This window comes from Cherax quadricarinatus, chromosome 86 (assembly GCF_038502225.1).
Source record: "Cherax quadricarinatus isolate ZL_2023a chromosome 86, ASM3850222v1, whole genome shotgun sequence".
NCBI lineage: Eukaryota > Metazoa > Arthropoda > Malacostraca > Decapoda > Parastacidae > Cherax > Cherax quadricarinatus.
The window spans coordinates 6,762,003-6,768,002 of NC_091377.1; the positions used below are offsets into that span (position 1 = coordinate 6,762,003).

At 44.1% G+C, this 6,000-nt stretch overlaps 1 protein-coding gene across 1 annotated transcript in view; it reads right to left on the reverse strand.

The window, feature by feature from the left end:
• LRP1 (LDL receptor protein 1) overlaps nucleotides 1-6,000 on the reverse strand; it is a 340,609-nt gene that overhangs the window by 108,995 nt on the left and 225,614 nt on the right. The gene's annotated exons all lie outside the window — the stretch shown is intronic.

Here is a 6,000-nt window from a genome sequence, read left to right on the forward strand (position 1 = left end):
TTTGGACATTTAGAAAGTTTGCAACAAAATGGGATGACTTGGAGGGTGAATAAATCTGTAGAGGAGGGAAGGCAGGGTAGGGGTTGTCCTATGAAAAATTGGATGTAGGGGGTAAAGGAGGATTTTTGTATGCGAGGAGCTTGGACATCCAACAAGCAAGTGTGAGCATGTTAAATAGGAGTGGAGCAAATGGTTTTTATGATCTGACATGCTGTTGGAGTGTGACCAAGGTAACATTTATGAAGGGATTCAGGGAAAAGGGTTAACCGGACTTGAGTCCTGGAGGTGTGAAGTACAGTGCTTGCACTCTGAAAGAAAGGCTGGGAACACTGCAGTTTGGAGGGGCCTCTGAGCTGTAATGTTGGCACTCCTCTGGCAAGACAATGATAGAGTGATGGTGACAGTGTTTCTTCTTTGTCAGGTCGCTCTACTTCCGTGGGAGACAGGTGCTGTTAATTTTTTTTTAACACATTGGCCTTCTCCCACCGAGGCAAGGCGACTCGAAAGAGAAGAAACACTTTCATCATCAATCACTCCATGTACAAAGGCTCAAGAGCCTTTTATCATTGGAGAGAATAATAACTAATAATAGTATAATTACATTAAGCACTAAACCCATCACTGGAGAGAAATGGTATAAAATACCCATACAGTACCACAAAAAAACAAAAATGCAGTATATACATTACTATTTTGTACAATCAAAGCTAAGTGCTAAACCCACAAGGGTCAAAGAGGCAGTATATACATAAATCCATAAGGGTCATACAGGCAGTATATACATAATATAAACCCACACAGATCGGGCTGTGGGGGCAGCCCAGTCTGTGACCAGGCCTCATGGTTGATCAGGTCCTGATTAACCAGGCTGTTACTGTCGGTCACATGCAACCTGACATACAAACCACAGCTCGGCTGGTCAGGTACTGGCTTTAGGTGCCTGTCCAGCGCCTTCTTGAAAACAGCCAGGGGTCTATTGGTAATCCCCCTTTTCTATGCTGGGAGGCAGTTGAACGGTCTTGGGCCTCTGACACTTATTGTGTTGTCTCTTATAGTGCTAGTGACACCCCTGCTTTTCATTGGGGGGATGTTGCATCGTCTGCCAAGTCTTTTGCTTTCATAGGGAGCGATTTTCATGTGAAAGTTTGGTATTAATTCCTCTAGGATTTTCCAAGTGTATGTAATCATGTATCTCTCCTGCCTGCGTTCTAGGGAGTACAGGTTGAGGAACTTCAAGCGTTCCCAGTAACCGAGGTGTACCGCGGTTATGTGTGCCGTGAAGGTTCTCTGTACATTCTAGGTCAGCAATTTCACCTGTCTTGAAAGGTGCTGTTAGTATGCATCAATATTCCAGCCTAGATAGAACAAGTGAACTGAAGAGTGTCATCATGGGCTTGGCATCCCTAGTTTTGAAGGTTCACATTATCCATCCTATTATTTTTCTAGCAGATGCAACTGATACCATGTTTTGGTCTTTGAAGGCAAGATCCTCTGACATGATCACTCCCAGGTCTTTTACATTAGTTTTTTGCTCTATTGTGGTTGGAATTTGCTTTGTATTCCGATATAGTTTTTAATTTCCTTACATTTTCCATATCGGAGTAATTGAAATTTCTTGTCGTTGAACTTCACATTGTTTTCTACGGTCATTTAAAGATTTGGTTGATGTCTGCCTGGAGTCTTGCGGTGTCTTCAATGGAGGACACTGTGTTATCTGCAAAGGAAGACACGGTGCTGTGGCTTACATTCCTGTCTATGTCAGATATGAGGATGAGGAACAGGATGGGAGCGTACTATGCTTTGTGGAACAGAGATTTTCACCGTACAGGCAGTATATATGTAATATAAATCCACAAGGGTCATACAGGCAGTATATACATAATATAAACCCACAAGGGTCATACAGGCAGTATATGCATAATACAAACCCACAAGGGTCATAAAGGTAGTGTATACATACTATAATCTTGTTGTTGAGTTTAGTGGGTAACTTACAGTTAATGTTATATCAAGTCCTGCCTGCCAATGTCCAGGCAAGAAACCTCCACCTGAATGTAGATAAGTGGTTCTGAGAAACGATAAGTTGATATATTAGATATATGTGCAACACTTGGCCATCTTTATTGTGGAAACGGTTTCTCACAGAGTAGCTTCATCAGTCCAATAATGTACAAAGAATAGTGAATATCAAAAGGAGACTGAGGTACTCAGTCCCTCAGCCTGGAGTCGATGTACTCAATCCATCAATAATGATAAGAAAACAACATATGGTTAGGTTAGGTAAGATTTGTCAAGAAACAGGACAAATGTTTCTTGATACAAGTCTTAGTCATATGATGACTCATAGCTAGAGCTTTTGGTCACCTGACCGAGGCCTTCCACTGGCTTACCGGTCCACCCCTTTAAAAATTATAGTTATAATTATAACCATTAGATACTACTGTGTACCTCTACAGCATATACGCGAAGGTACTTTTATACTGCAGACTGGTGAGGTGAAGCAGTCGTAGTAGGTGTCAGCTTAGAGAAATCCATAGGTGGAAGGCATGCCTATAGGTTAGGCAATCGCAGACTTCCTTGTATCAAGATCCCAAGATGTTGGTGTGTCTGACAGCAACACTCGTCCCCAGTGTTGCTGTCACAGTCAGCTTCATCAAGTATTGATGAATTAGTGAACGGACACAATAGCACCCCCTTCCCCCTAGTTCATATTATGTGTGGAGGATTATGGTGCGGTGGCAGCATTTGTATCATATCTTCAAGATTTTTTGAAGGGAAAGGGACGTAACCCGTAAGTCATACAGCCTCTAGGGAAGGGGAGGGGGGTTGAAGAAACCGGGTTCAAGCCAAGAAATGGGAGGATAGGTCCAATTCCTTGAATCAAGAGCCCTTACCTCTAAGGGATGTATAGCCCTGCGGAGTGATAGTTTATATATATATATATATATATATATATATATATATATATATATATATATATATATATATATATATATATATATATATATATATATATATATATATATATATATATATATACGTATATATAAAATTACTAACTCATGTGAGGTGACTCAACCATTAACATTCATCAGCACTTCCGGGTGTGATAAGACCTGTGCTGGCTCCTGATATGATGACCGCTGGCTTTTCTCTCAGATATAATATCTCTTTTTCACACCAAGTTAACCTGACAGCCACTTTTCAAACTGATGGATTTCTAGTGCGGCGAAGTTTGAAATTTTTGACGCAGTCACCCCTTGAAATAGCTAAAAAAAAAAAAACTAAATACGTCTTTCCAAGGATATATAATAACAAAATGGTACTACTACTACTACTACACTTATTCTACTACTACTGTTGATGAGTAAGACATATGCAATAGTAATCTTTTTTTGTCGAAACGTTCTGCCTATACAATAGCCTTCTTCAGTCAGATATGGAGGAAAATAAACTGGTGCAGTAGTTGTGGTGAAGTGAAGATGACGTAAATAATTCATCAACCTTGGAGAAATAAATTTGAGGTGGTGAGTCCCTCAGTCTGGTGAAGAGTTCAGCTCCACAGTCTGGAACATGAGAATGGAGTCTTTTATAGTACCAAGGATGAAGCGTGCAAGATGTTGAAGATGTTGCAGGAAGCACTAGTTACATCAGCTTTACCTCGCCACTATTGCTGCCTCCAATTTATTCTCTTCCGTATTTGACTGAAGAAGCCTACCGTGTTGGCGAAACTTTTCAACAATAAAGATACCCAACTGCTGCATATGTCTTACTTATTAACACACACACACATACACACACAAGCACTAATACACACACATGCACTACAACCGCCCCCCCCCACACATGCATAGGAACTATGAATCAACCCCTGCAACCACATGTAAGTACACATACACTGAAGCACCACCCCATATACTCAAGCACTACCACACACTCAAGCACTAAAACACACACTCAAGCACTACCACACACACTCAAGCACTACCACACACATACTCAAGCACTACCACACACACACTCAAGCACTACCACGCACACACTCAAGCACTACCACACACACTCAAGCACTACCACACACACTCAAGCACTACCACACACACTCAAGCACTACCACACACACACTCAAGCACTACCACACACACCCAAGCACTACCACACACACCCAAGCACTACCACACACACACTCAAGCACTACCACACACACACTCAAGCACTACCACACACACACTCAAGCACTACCACACACACTCAAGCACTACCACACACACTCAAGCACTACCACACACACACTCAAGCACTACCACACACACTCAAGCACTACCACACACACTCAAGCACTACTACACACACTCAAGCACTACCACACACACACTCAAGCACTACCACACACTCAAGCACTACCACACACCCAAGCACTACCACACACACTCAAGCACTACCACACACACTCAAGCACTACCACACACACACTCAAGCACTACCACACACACACTCAAGCACTACCACACACTCAAGCACTACCACACACTCAAGCACTACCACACACACTCAAGCACTACCACACACACACTCAAGCACTACCACACACTCAAGCACTACCACACACTCAAGCACTACCACACACACTCAAGCACTACCACACACACTCAAGCACTACCACACACACCCAAGCACTACCACACACTCAAGCACTACCACACACACACTCAAGCACTACCACACACTCAAGCACTACCACACACACACTCAAGCACTACCACACACACTCAAGCACTACCCCACACACACTCAAGCACTCCCACACACACACTCAATCACTACCACACACACACTCAAGCACTACCACACACACACTCAAGCACTACCACACACTCAAGCACTACCACACACACTCAAGCACTACCACACACACTCAAGCACTACCACACACACCCAAGCACTACCACACACTCAAGCACTACCACACACACACTCAAGCACTACCACACACTCAAGCACTACCACACACACACTCAAGCACTACCACACACTCAAGCACTACCACACACACACTCAAGCACTACCACACACTCAAGCACTACCACACACTCAAGCACTACCACACACACACTCAAGCACTACCACACACACCCAAGCACTACCACACACTCAAGCACTACCACACACACACTCATGCACTACCATACACTCAAGCACTACCACACACACACTCATGCACTACCACACACTCAAGCACTACCACACACACACTCATGCACTACCACACACTCAAGCACTACCACACACACACTCAAGCACTACCACACACACACTCAAGCACTACCACACACACACTCAAGCACTACCACACACTCAAGCACTACCACACACACACTCAAGCACTACCACACACACCCAAGCACTACCACACACTCAAGCACTACCACACACACACTCATGCACTACCATACACTCAAGCACTACCACACACACACTCATGCACTACCACACACTCAAGCACTACCACACACACACTCATGCACTACCACACACTCAAGCACTACCACACACACACTCAAGCACTACCACACACACACTGAAGCACTACCACACACTCAAGCACTACCACACACACACTCAAGCACTACCACACACACCCAAGCACTACCACACACTCAAGCACTACCACACACACACTCATGCACTACCATACACTCAAGCACTACCACACACACACTCATGCACTACCACACACTCAAGCACTACCACACACACACGCAAGCACTCCCACACACTCAAGCACTACCACACACACACTCAAGCACTACCACACACACACTCAAGCACTACCACACACACACTCAAGCACTACCACACACTCAAGCACTACCACACACTCAAGCACTACCACACACTCAAGCACTACCACACTCAAGCACTACCACACACTCAAGCACTACCACACACTCATGCACTACCACACACTCAAGCACTACCACACACTCAAGCACTACCACA